Source organism: Pempheris klunzingeri, chromosome 18 (assembly GCF_042242105.1).
Source record: "Pempheris klunzingeri isolate RE-2024b chromosome 18, fPemKlu1.hap1, whole genome shotgun sequence".
Lineage (NCBI taxonomy): Eukaryota > Metazoa > Chordata > Actinopteri > Acropomatiformes > Pempheridae > Pempheris > Pempheris klunzingeri.
This window is the reverse complement of record NC_092029.1, coordinates 4,475,492-4,493,316: the sequence shown is the minus strand read 5'-3', so window position 1 is coordinate 4,493,316 and position 17,825 is coordinate 4,475,492.

Here is a 17,825-nt window from a genome sequence, read left to right as displayed (position 1 = left end):
TGGAAATGATCCATCACTTAGTACTGTAATAATGAGTTTCCAATGGTTGGCTGGGCTGAAGCAGCCTCCCTTGCTCCCCACAGAGGGAGTTGTTGAACCAGAGCGCTGCACTGTGTGGTGAGGCGCAGCAGAGTGGAATCGTCAGACTTGTGTGTGTGTGTGTTTGCAGTTTGTTTGTGTGTGTGATTGCAGTTTGTTTGTGTGTGTGTGTGTGTGTGTGTGTGTGTGTGTGTGTGTGTGTGTGTGCATTTATCACTGTACCACTCTTAATCAAACCTGCTCTATCCCCTTTGCATCCTTCAATTTGTAAACACAAACCTGCATTGCATAGAAATCAGGACACAGTCTGCTCTTAATCCATGAAGCTGCATCACTTTATATCAGCATGAGAGGAGGTTGAGCTCACTCTCTCTGTTCTCTCTCCATTTTCTGCCCGTTTTCTCTGTCAAAACTGTCAAATACAGCCAAAGTGCCCCCGTCTAACAAAGGGTACATCCACTTTCCTCTAGGTTGCAGCTAAAGATCATTTCTCAGCAGACGGTGGTCCCATGAGCCGCCACCAAACCCCACGTTAACCCAGTGGACACACACAGCACTGAAATTTGCAATTTTGATGTTTTAAATGTCACCCTGCGGTTGATTATGTAGTCTGCTGTGCCATTAGTGCAGCATCTCGAAAGAATTTAATGCACTTGGAGTGCAAAGGTTACAAGGTGCTGTTTTTCAAAGGTGGCCATTACCATAGTAAAGAGCATTCCATGTCAGTAATCAAACAAGCCTTCTCACGCCACATTGTCTTACATACGACGCAGCAGGTAATTTGTGAATTTGAAGCTGAACTTGAAAAATCCGTAATGTCGATTGATGAGCGGGAGAGAACAACACCTTCTTTTTTTTCCTGCTGGAACTTCAGAACGTGACAGTTAATGATGGATGAGGATGTCAGGGGAAAGCGACGCGAAAAGCTTAGGGGCGGTTGATAGTAGTTGTTGCTGTCATGGTGAAATATCGCTGTGAGACTGTGAATCTCCAAAAACCTCTGTATGTGTGGATTTACAATAAGAAGTGAGAAAGTTGTCGGGTGTCTTCTCTGACTGAAGCAATTTACATTTCCTGTATGCTCCCTGCAGCAGGGAGCCTGACTGTGGTGGGAGCTGCACTGTAATGAGATATGTTGTTTTGTTTTGTCTACAGTGATGTATGATAATCACCCCATGTTTTGTTATGTAGAGTCAGAAATGTTATTTCCGTAATATTTTCTTTCACTGTCCCAACTGCAAAAAAAACATAATGATTCACTTGTTTTATTCAACTGAGCAATTCACAGCATCTGCTGCCTTCAGCGTACAAAGCATACACCAAGAGGCAGCTCCAGAGTGAGCAATAGCTTAAGAAAATACAGCAGCTCATATTTTTCCATTAAAATGTTATTATTTACACCTCCGAAAAATGTGGATACTCACATATTGTTTATATTCTCACATATAAATATTGTACAATTTGATGTTTTGCATGAAATATATATTTAGCCAAATTGATCAAACTTTTAAATATGTGCAACATTTTTTGTATATTAGACAGCAGCTCCTCCTTCAGCAGCTTTACTAGTTTAACTCATTTCTCAGTAGCATGGTGGTGTATATTTACTGAATCAAATAGCTTTTCATTTGTAGCTTGGTAGCAGCTTTCTAGTTCAGTAGCATCCACACAAGCTACATATTCCCAAACATTTCTGAAGCTAAGGTGCAGGTAAGTGACATGTATGTGTCATGGATGTATGATGAGACCTACACGACATATAGGAGGAAAGAGAGGTGGAAAAGTTTAATTACATTGAGATATTACATTTGTCGTTTTTAACATTAACCAGCAGAGGGTTTGAGTTGTATGTAGATATACACAAGCTACTAATACAGCAGCCAATACACAATCAATGAGTAACGTGAAAGCAACATAGTTAAAAGCTGAATTATATGAAATAACTAAACTCAAAAAACAAAATCAAGAGACCAATACTCATAACTATAACGATGATATACTATTCTCTGAGTATAAACTGTTTAACTGTGTTGATATGAGCAGAATGGAGTGCAATTTGGTCAATATAAAGAAAAACAAATAAAAAGATATTTTTGATGAACTATTTCTGTGATGTTGATCGGGTAGCTCAGTTCACTCCACTACACCAGTTAGCTTTCCCGAAGCTGATTTCATATTTCAATTCAAAGCCAATTTGATGAGACTTTAATTCAAGCAATGAGGATTATTTATATATATATATTTAATTATTGAAACATTATTATTTCAATGTTTTTTTCTATATTAAACATATATAATTAACCATAAGATGCTCTAAAATACTAACAATAATTTAATTTAATTTAATTCAAAATTTAAAATATAAAATATATTTTATTTCACATATATTATTTATATTTATTATATATAGAAATCATTTTTACTCATATGGTACACAATATATGTATTTAAACTTACAACTTGCATATAAAAATATATTGTGAATTGTATAAATGATAGATGATATCTTTATATATTCTATTAGTTTTTATGTTCTGTGTGTGTGTGTGTGTGTGTGTGTGTGATTTATTAATGTGTCAGTAGGTGGACATAAGAATAATACCAGTACAGGTTGTTAAAGCCCTCCTATCCCACCAATCACATAATACCTGTGTTTGTGAGTGTTCCCCCTTTATAATACATCTTTATTTGGTCACTGTGTAATTTCTACACCACAGCTTCCTTCTGGTCAAGCAACTCATCTCTCTGTACAATTTAACTGTCTCATTTCTCCAGCAAAAAAACTGCAGCTATCACACAAATGATTTATATCTTCCTCGTGTGTGTTTTTCCCTCTCCTTCCTCCGACTTTCCTGGCAGGCTGAAATTGCTTTATTATTCCCCCAGAGTCTGTCAAATCCCCCAGCAGCTAGAAACTCATCACCCATCACTGGCTCTTTGTCTGAGAGGAAATAAAGTGTCGGGATTTCCTGGGTGACAGATTTGTGTAATCGTCCTTCGTCCAGGCTGGGAGAACAACTCGGTGGACACAGGAGGAGAGCAGAGGAGAAAAGGAACGAGAGAGAAGGGCGATGCGAGCGTGGCAGATCAGTGTGCCTTGTAAAGTGAAAATTGAGTTTCTTTGAAGGGGAGCTTCTCAGGTAGTGAGGGTCCAAGACCTTTCCTTTTGAAATCTGGAAAGGAGAAAGTCACCCTTCCGGTCCCTGCCTCGATCCAGCGCCTTATCATTCACTGGCTGACAAAAAAAAGACAGCAGCTTTCACACTGAAGGTTCCCTCAGCTATTCTGGAGGATTTCCTGCAGCGCAGATCAATTGCAGGCCTGTGTTGCTTTAGGTTCATGAAACACCATTTTAGTCTATTTCTGCTCCTCTTGCCTATCTTGCACGTCTAATGCCTTCCATAGATAGATAGAAGACTTTTAGAAAGGACTTTTGAAAGACTTTTAAAAGACTAAAGTCTGACACCATCTCACATCTGAAGACGATGCGCCGCAGATTTTAGTCACAGGAGAAGATTTAGATTTTCAGAAAGGCTTTTAATATCTAGTTGCATGTGACATTTTATTTCATCTTATCCTATCTTTTATTTTAGTTAGGTGAATTATGTGTTCACTTTTTTAATATTGTCTATTTTACTGCTATTTTAAGTCATGTTTCTGTTTTTAAAATCATTTCCTTTAGTTTTTTATCTGTGAAGCACTTTGGTCACCCTTTTGGGCTGTTGGAAAGGGCTATATAAATAAACTTTGATTGATTGATTGATTGATTGATTTAGTAAATGTGGGGGGATCTTACGTGGTCACTATTTAAAAGAAATGCTTCTTTTGTGATTTCCTTTCTGTGACTGATTTTGTAATGAATAAAATGATCTAATCGTGCAGCTCTTCTAGACTTCCCAAACATTTTCAGACCAAATGGTTGAAATTCTGATGGAAAAACAGGTTTTGAAATATATCCGCTGATTTACAGGCGTCTCTTCCGCAATGGAAAAAGGTCTTTCTGGGCCCAATGGTATCGCCTGACGGACGCCACTGTTGTAATTGCACAGTAAAACTGGCTTCAAAGCCCGGCGCACTTCCTGGGGGTTTCATACTCACTGGGGATTTCGAGGGCTGCAGCAACTCTGTCCACTTTTTCTCCATCATAGTACAAATAGGAGTTCACGTCAGAGAGGCACTATTTGTCACCCGTAACTCCACCAGTTTCTCCCCCTTTTCCATCAGTCTGAGAGAACTAAGACTTGTTCACTTTCTCGTGTCCCCATTTTTACAAACACGGTAGAACGTGTCAAATAGTGAGCAACCCTCAGATGTGCAGGTAACTGGATTTTTTTTTTTTTTACATTTGATCAGAATTCAGTTTTTATGCTAAGCTAAGCTAACTTCTAACGACATGAGCGTGGTATCGATCTTGCCATCTAACTCTTGGCAAGAAAGTGTATGTGCATATTTCCCAAAAGTTCTAACTATTACTTTAAATTTTCTTCTTTAGCACTGTTGATGCACTGGGTTTTCAGATGCTTTCCTGAGATTTTGGTTTTGACCTTGATAGCACGTATTGAAAAGGAGCGGAAACACCTGAAATTTGCAGCACAGCTCACCGTTGACCCCAGTAATGAATGCAGCTCATGCCTATTATTTTTCATTGTTAGAGGTTACACTTTGCAGTCTTTCATTAAGATCTGCAGAAAACTCAGGCGCTTTTAATGACATGTAATCAACCTGTCATTTATTTTGTACCCGCCAGGCAAAAATATTGTCCATGAAAATCATCATATCTCGAGGGGCGCATGCAAAGCACAGAAATTTAACTGACTGTTGATAGACGAAGAGCATGAAAATTTCTGCCATGGCCAACTTTTTCTCAGCTTTCTGACCGGTCACATATTAGCCAATTCTCAGCAGACACACAGGCTGTAGGAAAGAAATAATCTTGTCCAAAAAGACATTATAAAGAAAATGAAGGGCCAACAAATGCTTTCTCACAATTGGGAAAGTCTGCAGCCTGTAGCCAACTGAAAAATCAAAATGTCAAGGATCCCCTTTTAAAATCACATCCCAAGGCATATAAGTGTGTGAGGCATCCAGTGGAAACAAATCCTTGTAAGCAAATCAGGGGATTGGCATTGATTCCCTCCCAAAGCTCAGAGATATTATCCGTGCTTAAAAACATCAGCGTTTCTCTTCTTCTCACTCATCGCGTTGACCCTGATTCCACTGACAGCCTCCTTGCTGGACTCTCCTCTCTCACTCTCCTCTGGCCTCACACGCTGCGGCTATGCAGAATTAGATGTGTTCCTTATGCAGAGCCTTGTGAGGGTGTCTACAGTTACTGTTGACGATGGAGATCAGACATTAAACACATTATGAAGAAAGTTTAGAAAAATGTAGCATCCATGCCGCTTTCAACAAGCTTCTGATTTCACTAAATAAGCTCCCGTCTTTCCCGTCAGAGGAGGAGATGAAGTAAATATATAATATAATATAATGTCATATCATAAATCAAATCATATCATATAACTTTGTTTTTCATTATATACGTACATATATATCATTGTTTATCATACTTCATGTTTCGTTATTATTGTCTCATGTATTATTGGCTTTGTCCACTGGCTTGTGTTGTCATCACTCCTACTTAGTTTATTGTTTACATTATAATCTACTGTCATTCATCCGTCCTTCATTTTAATGGCCGACGATAGTGTGTTGTTTGTAGTTGTTCACTTTGTGTCGCACACTAAATGCATTTACAGTGATCATTTTCAGTCAAAACAGTGTAAAGCCAGATCACAGACACCAGATATCCAGACGGGTGTTGGAAACATATAAGTCTACATATAAAGTCTACAAACTGCACAATATACTGATCAGTTTATTAGTCAAAACAAATCAAACGAACCGGATGCACCAGATGGTTTGTTACATAGAACCATCTGGGAAGTTTTCCATAGGAACTGTTTGTTCAAACAATACTTGGCAGGTGATTGGATGAAGCTTCTGTCTATCACCATCGAACACAGGCCAACTTCAGCCAGTTAGAGCAACAAACCACATAAAGTAGTTAAACCTTGAAGAGTGAAAATACCTTTTCCATCAACAAATCCTTAAACGATGTTATTTGCTCCTCTTATAATGAAGAAATATTCTCCAGCTCATAAATAACTGATACTTTAGCAGCATCTACACAAACCTCTTTAGTTTCTTTAACGTCTATGATTGTTATAAAAGTAAGGGGAGAGTTGGACAATACCAAGAAAGCTAAATGCAGCATAGCAGTGGACTCAGGTTTAGTGAAAAGGCTTTGACTCTTAGCTTTGATGCCGTGTCCAATCATCTAATTATCTTCGATGGACAGTGTCATTCAGTCACCTCGCAGCATCACGTCTCTTGGGTGCTCACAATTACAGCCTGTTCACACCAGCAATTAAAAGGGCAAAATGTCAATTCCTCAATCAGTAGAATGGCTGCATTCAGAGGGCTGAAGTAAACCTGTGCTAATCTGAACTCCTACACTCAGATTGTGACCAATAACAAACGGTCATGACAGTCTGACCTTTAAGGAGCCGGAGAATAATATTACATATTTTACATTTTATCCTATTTAAACTCCCCTGTCAGAGTATTAGCTGCTCTACAAACGAGAAATGGATGTGAGTCAGAATCACAGAGAATACACATATTTCATGAAGATGGATGGATGAATTTCTACTCCTCCAATATCTGGTGTGTCCGCACTTATCAGCCAGATTACAGTCATGAGGTGTGTTTGTATGTTTGAGCAGGTCTAAAAAAAAGAGGAGCGGATTCTGGATGGCGGCACTACACGAGACAACAGCATCTTGAACGTGACATTCAATCTTCATATTGCTGCCTGAGCCTCATACCACACTGATAAATCTTATTGAAGTACAAAAAGAGCGTGCCCCAGTATTTAGAAATCAAATTCAAAAGTGCAGCCACGTGAAACTGCACTGCTCTTGTCTTTTCCTGAACGGTTCGGAAGGGCCGCCTGTTCCGCCAACTTGGTTTAATTACACTGATGTGAGAAGCCACTGAGAGCTTGTTAAGCCTCTCTGATTGTTCTCCTCGGGAGCCCTTCACCCAGCTCTCCCCCGATGATGACACTGCCCAGCATCACACCGGCTCAATTATCCATGAAATATTCTCCCACACGCGTCCTCTGATGACACATTGTGTTGAGAATGACTCTCTGGTTGTGCTTTTCAGTTGCGCATGACGATCAGGGGACGTGGAGATGGAGACACCGGAAAAACTGTATGTGAAGCCTTGTTTGTTGTTTTTGTCTTTAATTAGCCAGCTGATGGTGAAATGTTTGTTGGCTGTTGCAAATCTGTTTCCGTCTCCTTCTCCGGAGCAGATTGGTCACGGTTGCCGTGACAACAGCAGGGACAGCATCAACTGGTGGGAAGTTTGCTTTTCATGGTATAGATTGGGCCCCATTGTCCTATTTATACTGAGTTTTGGGCACTCAACAATATAAAAGCAGGCCCAAAATAAGTTGTGCTTTTGTTAAATGCAGTGGGATGTGATGTGAATGGCATCTGTAGAAATTTGAAGTGATCCATCTTTTTGTTATTCAGCGCCAGCACCACACAGCGATAGCAAAACTCCAGCCTCATCTTTAATTCATGATTTACCACTTCACACAAAAATCAGCTTTTCCAAAATAATCCAGTTCTACAAAAGCCGTCCATGTCTGTTCCAACTAAACCTGCTTCCCTGTTTGAATCAAGATATTCCCTCAAAAAAAAAAAAAAAAAAAAAACAGAACAAAGTAGCGAACTGCTGCCAGGTGACAATGGTTTTTGCACTAAAGGGAGCACAATACCACTGGTGGCCACCACACAATAGCCCCTCTGGAGAATGCAGGTGGTTGTCTCAGCTGACACGAGGACATCACAAGCCGACCAGCGTTACACAACAGGTCCACAAGGCAGGGCCACTTTGCACTAAAACGCCAACACAGATGCCTCACAGGACCTAAACAACAGCTACACGCAGAGCCTCTTCGTCTGGGGGATAAACAAAAACACGCTGCTGAGGTTCAACATACAGCGTCAAACACAGACCGTAGTCACTGGCAAACACACTGTACTCTCACTACCGAACGCAGTCAGCTCATCACTGGGGTCCATCTGGATTTGACTGTTTCAGAAAATAAACATTGCCTGGGCCGTCTTAATAAAAATCAGAGGAAAACAATGTGTGAACGCAAGATGGTTAAAGGAATTTTCCACTTTTGTCACACACAGCACTTGAAAAAACATCTCGTCTGACAGGCTTTGGTGATTACTAGTCATGTTTTGGGAGTATTCCAGAGGTAAGAGGTGAAACTCTTGGTGTTACTGTCTCATCTCCCTCTAAACTTGATAAGCTGCTGGAAAGTTCAGACTGTATAAGAATGTGTTTGTGGGCTGGAGTCACTGTGGGAGATTTTTGGATCTCAGTACCAGACTGAGAGGAGAAAGCTGCTCTGAAATAACTTTGAGTGAAAGAATGGGTAAGTTCATCCAAGTGGCAACCACCACAGCTCAGTGCTGAAGCCAAATGTGAAAGCAACTTAAAACTACGCTGATCAATTTTTTTTCTATTAACAACCGATCAAATGACTTTAAAATGTGCCAGTTATAGTGACAAGGTCCACAGAGAAATCTCACCATGCAGTTTTTCCTCACTTCTACTGATCTTTCTCGCTTTTTTTAACTTCTTGTTTTGGTCTTCAGACCCACAAACTCTGCTCTCAGTGGTAGCAAGCAGATGTTTTCAGTAAGTTCTGATAAACCAACCGTACGCTACATGCCAGCAGACAGACATTAGAAGTTAGAAAACTAGCTGGTGAACATAGCAAAGCATTTAAGAGCCAGATATTTAAAACAGAGCTAAAAGAAGAGGGAATGTTGGACTGGATAGAGATTCCTGTGCTGACGCATTCAATAAAACTTTATAAGGTGAAAACATGTCAGTCTTTTAAGTGGAGCCCCTCTGTCCACAAGCTTAAAACTGTACTTCCCAGTTTGGTGCTGAGCATGTAGTGTAGAAGAGCTTCACTGCAGAAAACAAAGTGGCTTGATAAGACAAAAAAATGAGCTGAAAGACGGTAAAACGCTCCACAGAGCTGAGAGCAGAGTGTAACTATACTCGATCACTTTCCCACCACACACAGAAAGTTGATCCACTGTCAATATAAAAGCATTGATTAGTGCGACTTAAAAGAGAGGAATATTTTGGGCTGTGTTTGCTCCAACTGACGGGCGCCTCTGCTGTTTGCTCATCTCGCCTCATCTCAACCCAGCCTCTGCTCTGTTGCCCAAATTTGAATTTTGGATGGGTGATAGAAACAGCAAGATGTGGCGGAGGGGGGAACGATGGAGATCAATCAGAGCTGTGATTCAAAGCCATAATCGGAAACGCATTTCTTGTCGGTCAGGCCAGGTTTGGAGGAAGTTAAAAGCAGGCAACCCACAGGGTCATATCTTTGTTGAAACTGTTGAAATGACATCTATTACCAGAGAACTGGAACATCTTATCCATTTTGCTTCAGGGAAGCAGCTTGTTTCCAGCCAAGGTTTCCACTGTGTTTCCTATCAGGTCCATCTGATCCAAACTTCAGTTTGTAATAGGAGCTATCAAAGACCTCATCATTAAAAACAGGTCCTTGTTAGTGTGGAGTGATGCAAAAATATCAGATTTATGCAGGCTAAGTGGATAAAAATTGCACTTATATGTGCAGTGATGAAATTCAATCGTTTTTGCTCAAATCCTTGAGTTCTAACTCTGGAGAGGAGGGTGAGTGTGCGGTGCTTTGTTTGCTTTGATGATCACATTTTCCCCAGATATAAATATGAATCTGTCTCCAAAAGTGTAATTGAAAGTGAGCACGAGCGTTTGAACCGTACCTCCGGTCTCACTCTGCCACACTAATAAGCTACAATTCAGCTTTGATGTGGAAGTGTGTCACCTCCTGAGGAGAGGAGCAGAGGGAGGGACTCTCCCTCTCCTTTGGTTTTTTTTTTATCTCCTCCATAGACAGATATTATCTGCGTATGTGTGAGATGCTGTTTGAAGAGGGAAACACACACACATACACCCATGCACTGTTCTGTACATCAAATTAGTAATCACCATAACAAAGGATCATCATCATCAGCACCCAGAAACTGGCACAAAAGAAAGTGGCTAAAACAGAGATATCCATAATTAATTGATTGCAGATATGCCACATGGGACATTCAGCTTTCATGACAAATTGACAAGCAAAAAGTGAGGAGGAAAACGATGGAGGAGTAAAAGTCTTCACGGGAAATTCATTTTTCATTCCCTCACTGCATCCCTCCCATCTGACATCTACGTCTGTCTGTCTGTCTGTCTGTCTGTCTGTCTGTCTGTCCATCCGTCAGTCAGTTCCACACCCTCAATCTTAGCCGTCCTCCCCTCATTAACGCACCTTTCATTTGGCAACATATAGATGGCATTTAAATATAAATCAGGAGCATTAACATTCATAAACATGAGGGTTTTATGATGGCTTGGTAATGAGGTGTTATAAATCCCAGGGCCATGGTTCACAGTGCCAGCGGACACATAAACCGCCGAGAGCACTTTAACAAGGACACAACGCAGCATCTCCTCACTCTGCTGTCCCACAGAGACAACATCTAGATACATGATTTATGGGCTTATGCTGCAGGTAACAGACATATGTATCTGTACCGTACAGCATCAACTTATAAATATGATTTAAGAGAGTACAAGATAGATACTGTGGATTTATGTGGTTAAAAGTATGTGCCATCTCAACATTACACCTATATGTGATTGTTGAATATCCCATAAACACCATGGGTATTTACAGAATATCCTCTTATAACAGCCTCCGCTGCTCTGAGATGGCGGTCAACAAGATTTTGGATCCATGCTGCAGGGATTTAGCATTAATGAGGTCAGGCTCCAGTGCTGGGCAGCAGGGCCTGGCTGGCAGACGATGCTGCAATTCATCCCAAAGGCGTTGGAGGTTGAGGTTAGGACTCTGTGCAGGCAAGTCAGGTTCTTCCACAGAAAACAATTTCTTTATGCAGGGCAGAATCATCAGGTTAAAACAGGAGAGGGCCTTCCCCAAACTGTTGCCAGACAGTTGGATGCATGCTGTAGCATAACTAATACTTTGATTGAAACTGCGACCAGACCTGTTTCCTTAAAATTACATTTATATATATTTTCTGTGAAAACGTTCACTGAAGATGAATTCCATTTGTTTTATATACATCCACACAACTAAAGACTAAAGTGTGATTAACATGTTTCTGGTTATGTCTTTTTAGAGATAAGAAAGGTTAAAAAAAAAAAAAAAAAAAAGCTAACTCAAAGCCTCTGAGTTTCAAAACTTAAACATTTCTCAATAAAATTACATATTCATGACCACATAAGCAACAATTAAAGTTTTTTTTAAAGAAGTATTTTCTTAAAAACTCAACTAATTTGCTTCACCAGGATTATATGGGTGTGGTTTGTCAGTTTTGATTAAAAAGGTAGTGAACATTAAAAAAAAAACTGTCCTCAAATACGCATTAGATTAAATATACTCTATATTAAAATATTCAATCAAAATATTACTTAAACCTGATTGGCTCATGGAAGCATGTGATGTTATGTGACACTACAAATAGTCAGTTAAAGTCCTTTAAATAACAGCAGTTTTAAAATCGTCTACCATCCACTCAGACTACCCCTCTTTATTTTGCTGTGCCAGTAATCCACACAGTCATTGTGTTTCTTCATAGATAAAAACCATTCAGTTCTATTTGATTCTTGTTTTTAAGAGACAGGTTTGAAGGGGCCTCACCGAGAACTACCCCAGACCAAAAGAGGGGTTTAAATAGCTCTTTCCACTGTCCAGATAGATAGATAGATAGATGGACAGATGGACAGAGCAGTAATGGATAAGTGGTGTAAGATAGAATCGAAGAGCACAGAGGTAAGACAGTGCGGTTTGAATGATGCTTGTGTAAGAAAAGCCATTAAGCATTGGGTCAATAGCGGAGGACAAACAGCCTGAGTTTTAAACTGATCATGACATCAAGCTAAAGGCAGAGACGGCCTCTGAAGACTTCCTCTTGGCAGCACTTAACTCATGTTCGGCTAAGCCTTTTCATTAAGCACCGGACATAATAGATGATCTATTGATTCTCCCTCTCCTTCTCTATGTCGCTGCGTCTACCGGAGTTTCCCCGCTGTCAAAAATTCAGCTACGTCTCAGAGTTTTCGACAGTCACAAGCAATCAGAAACAAACATTCGTCTTGATTATAGTCCACTCTAAGCCATGGGAGCGAGATCGTTTTAGTCCATTCATCATGTCACCACCTCGCTCGGTAGGAGTTGGGCTCGACTGCTGCTGTGTTCCAGGCAGCAGCTCTCCATGTTTGTCTGAACACACGGTTCAGATTCTGTTTTCGTGGGAGAAAATCGGTTAAGAATAACACCGGCTTCAGGTGAGGGCGCAGAGGTGAAGGAGAGGCCGCGAAGTAGTTTGTCAGTGATGACACCACACAGTTTGCCATCGACTTTTTCTGCATTTCAGTTAAATCTCAAGGCACAGCTGAGCTTGTTTTTCATTGTGTTGCGAACACACTGCAGGGTCAAAGCTGCACGTGCTTACAGTCAGAGCGTGGAGGGTCAGCGCAGCAGCTACAGTCTTTTACAGCTCTGCATCTCAGTGCGTTGCACTTCTGTGCCTCAGGACACAACAGTGCACTTGTAACGTAACATTTTACTGCGGGTGCAGAGTGAAGCAAGTCTTTTAGGATTATTTGAGCTATAGATGAGCCACCAGAGGGCAGACTGTTGACAGTACTAAAGAACAGTGTGGATGTGACCTGACCTTTTGGGTTTCTGAGCAGGTGTTTTGAAGCCTGGATTTGGGTTTAGCAAAGAAACACCCAGTGGAGATGAGGTGAGACAAAAGTAAAGCCTACCAGCACGTCTACAGCTCACTGCCTAACACATTATACTGTATTTCAGCATTAACTCATACAGAGTAAGAACGTGACTATTTATCATTTTAACTCTAGGCAGCATCAGCTTGTTAAACATTTCACTCACTAGTTCTACACTGATTCATGAATAACACATTTATCAAAAATCATTTGACTCATCATATTCAGAGCACATTTACATTAATATTCACATCCATATGTCCTATTAGTAACCATGCATCGTGTTAGAAACAACATTTGTTAATGGAGGGAGGTATTAACATAAACAAGTAATGGAAGTAATGGAACCACAGCTTGAGCCATTACTGACTGAGAGTTTCTTGTAATGGTCTTAACTAATCATAGATTAGAAGATATGTAACGCAGAACTAGAGCATATAACACTTCTGGTATTTGGCTGGTGTCTATAACGGCCATGTCAGCTAATTAATATGGCATATGGATGTGAATATTAACGTAAACGTGCTGTGAATTGATGGTTAATGCTGCGTTTTTATTGTGTTACTCGGTACAAAAATAATAGTTTGTGAATCCCTTTATGTCGTTACATGTGCATAATAAGGAGTGTATTAATTGTGTGTCATTTAGGTTCTGATTCAATAGATGATTCAACAAATAATTCAGAAAATGGTCAGTGTGGAAATTCAAGATATTTAGAAACAACTCATTAGAAACTGGTTCATTAACACCGCGTCTTCGCTCAAGTAACTTTAGCATTATTTACCATGTACTGTACTTCTTGACTTAGAGCAGATACTTGCTCACTGTCTGTTAATTAGAAGTGAGCCCCTGATTTGTTCCCACTTGGGTCAACGTCTCTTTTCCACAGTGAGTCCCTCTGTTTTGTTTTGTTTTTAACAGGACTTTAATTGGCCGGCAGCCACTTTCTTACCGTATTCCATCAGGGCTCAGTGCTCCTAATGCTCTGCTGTTGCCAAAAATGCTTGTTGCCACTCTTTAAAGTGAACTGTTACCAGATATTTCAAGAGGAAAGTTCTCGGCTCTACGGTCGCATCACTGCACTTGACAACACTCCAGGGAGGGAAGGTTTATTTTGGCTGCTTATGTCAACACCTGCAGTGTATCTTTTATGATCCTGTAAATCTTTACTGATTGCCTCTATCAGACAGGTCGTAGGTGGTGGAGTGTGTGTGTGTGTGCGTGTGTGTGTGCGCATGCATGTCCCTAACAGGCCAGCAGCAATTTCACCACGCATTAGGTGTGATGGATCAGCCGCACACTGCCACACACCTTAGAGCTGCAGGTGTAAAAAAACAGTCAACATGTGTATCAAGAACCCGAGGAGAGCAGTGGGATCCTCTGGGGTTGATGTGATATGACAGGGGAATAATAATGAAACACAGCTGCAGTCTTACTACTGACCTGGATTGATACAGTACAACTGAGACACAGAGGCAGTCAATCCTCCTGCACAGCAGGTTCTCAGTTGAAACGTGCTACAGTATGTCTAATCCCATTTGTCAACAGCAAACTGGGATTTTAGGGTTGTGGCGTCGAACAACGCGTTCAAAGACGTGGAGAAGGCAGCCATCGCACACAGGATGGCGTTACACGGCAACAGTGCGTATGTGTGTGTTTGTGTGTGGGCACAGACGCACATAGGTCAGCACAGTTAGTGAGTGATGCGCTTTGGGCTGTCAGCACGAGTTACTGTAATAACACATCACAACCGAGTGCGTGCAAACATTTTTAGTTCACTTTCTTGTGAGTTTACCTCCTCCCTGCGACAGAGGCCTCAACATAAAAGACACGTACATCTGTACTTTCTGTGGCAAAGCAGACATAAATAATAAACATTATCAGTTTCCTTATTGTTTGTCTTTGATGCAGGAGCAGCCTCCTTCTGTCAGCCCAGCTCCTGCCTCCTCCTTGTCGGCTTTGATGCACATTTAACGAGGTTACACCCAGACATTCACAGCATTAGGTCTGTGCACTTGTGTACTCAGTGGGTTTTATCATTGCCACTTGTGTAGTGGGAACCACTGGGTTGTCTTCTTGATGTGTCATCGTCCTCCTGGCTGATTACAATGCCAAAGCCTTTGTGAAGACGCCTTTTGGTCCCCGCTCCTGGGGGTGCCTCTTAATGAGAAATACGCCCTAAAACAGAATTTTAAACTATCCCTGCTATGATCTTAGAAAAATAAATTGGGATCTAATCTGTAATAGGAACCCACAGTTTTTCCTTCACAGAGATAGATTAAAGCGTTGGCTCTTGCTTCTTTTGAGTGTGTTTACACTGTCCAAGTGGATTGAAAAAAAAACACCGCTCCCATTTTGGGTAGAGTCCCCCTTTAATGTGTTTTCCCTGGCTGAGGCTATGGCGCATCTAGCACACGGATAATAACAGATGATAGGAGAAAGAGCCTTTCAATGACCTTCCGAGTATTCAATTCATTTGACTTTGATGTTTAAAGTGGAGCACTGAATGGAGGAGCGGCTGTGCTTTAATTCTGGTCTAAATTACAAACTCAAATGAGTAGAGCATTAAGTGAACAATGGTAAGGTGCAAGGACCCCTGCTCTGTCCCTGTGATACAACAGTGCCACCTGCTGGCGTGTGTGTGTGTGTGTGTGTGTGTGTGTGTGTGTGTGTGTGTGTGTGCGTGTGTGTATATCCCTTTTTTCACATTATTAATAGATGCTTGTGTGTGAATATTAGTTTGTTTCAGATTTTTTTTCCTCAAAAAATCAATAACCAGTAAATAAATCTCCAAAAATTCATAAATTCCTTATTGAAAAATCCAGGATCTTAGAATAATTACATGTTTTTTTTATATAAAAATTTCAACTACCAGTCACAAAATGTCTCCTATCTCGCTGTAAAAGTCCATCCTCACTGCTTTTGTGGACTCACACAGAGAAACTATCCTCCCTAAGCAGATGAATGTGAAAATACATATTTGAGTGGAGGCGGCCTTAAGAAAAGTAATGATGCTATATAATAAAACCTTATTTCTGGTGTGCGTTTATTTTATGTACATTATAATCTGTTTTCACTCAGTGAATATTTCTTGATACACTGTATTGCTGGTGGTCATTGGTAACAAACACATTGATGTAAATGGAAGATTTTCTGCTGCTGCCTCATGTTATACATGTTCAAGCTGCGAAATATGAGGTGGCTGTTATTGTGAAACAGCCCAAGGAAATGCAATGTGTTTGTCCCCGAGGTCAGCACAGGCCATTTGAAGTGCAATTTCTGTATCAAAGGGGACATATTATGTTGAAAATACATTGAATGTGTCCCATTTTATCTAGAGACCCTCAGACTATGAGAAAAAAAAGCATCAAGATGATCCTCTCTCTTTTTCCTCTGCTCCATCTTTCAGTAAATATGTGTGAAAACGCTCCGTTCAGCTTCGGCCCCTTTTCTGACGTCACACGTGGGGATCTGCTGAATATGTGAGCTGTGTGTATGTAATATGTGAGAATATGAGTGTGTGTGTGTGTGTGTGTGTAACAATATTTTACTTAATAAGGGCTGTAAACGGTACAAGCTCAAAGATGGATCACTACTGGCTGTCTGTGACCCGACGTCAGACTTGGAAGCTATACGTTTTGCTGTGTTTCATATTTCTTTGCTGTTTATTTGGCAGGTTAGTCTGTTAAACTTGGCGTTAGCGTGTTGCATGGCTAATGTGGCTCCCCTGCAGAGATGGCAGAGCTGCAGAGAGTCGGAGGCGGAGGCTGCTGAGGCTCTTTAAAGAGACAGGAACTGAAACAGAGCGTTCAGACAGAGGGCGAAAAGAGCAGCATGGACAGTATAAGTAGAAAAACAATGTGTTTTCTGAACATGACACATGAGTAAACTAATTCTTTAAAAAAATAAAAGTACGAACCTCAAAATTAGCACTTGGTTGTGTCGGGCAGGTTACATGAAAAATGTAATAATTTACCCATTACACAATACTAATTGTAAAAGTAACTACATTACAAATTACTCAACAGTAAAAGTAATTAGTAACTTTGCCACCCAGCTCTGCTTTGTGAAAGGTGCTGAGTTCTGCTGTTAATAAGACAACTTTGAAGTTAGGTACTTGAATCATAACCACATTATTGCATTAAGTATTATATTACTGGTCATCATTGTTTATTTGTGATATTTTGTGTACTTTGTAGTTACTATCATTTAGGGCTGCGGTCCCCAACCCCCCCAAAAAATATTTTATTGATGATCAGAGTCTGAAAGATGTTTTATTTTGAAAAATGACCGGATTCTCTCCTAATTACATCCGTCTGTGGCTCTTGACACAGGTGAAGACAGGTCATGTGATGTGTTGCCCCAGGTAAGCCCTCAAGCAAAAATGAGTAAAACACAAACGTGTTTGGAAAGCTTCTTTGGAAAGCTTCTTTGGAAAGCTTCTTTGGAAAGGGGAAAAGGCCCAATGAGGAGACAGAAGAAGAAGAAGAGCCTACGACTTCCAAGAAGAAGAAAGCTGCAATTAAAAGACAATATCGGGAGTCCTACTTAAAGTACGGATTCATGGCCACAGGTGATTCTCCCGCTAAAAATCAAGATCAAAAATCAAAATGAAGGCAGAACATCCTGAGATCCCTGCTTCCTTTCCAGCATCCTGTCTTTGTGAAGCAGGGTTTTCTGCAGTGACAGACTTAAGGACATGAGGAGCACTTCGGGTGTCATTGTCTCACATCACCCCCAGATGGGGAAACAAGCTCAGGGCTCCCACTAATTCAGCGTAATGGTATATTTGTTTTTATGCCGGTCATATCATTTTATTTCGTCGTATTTAT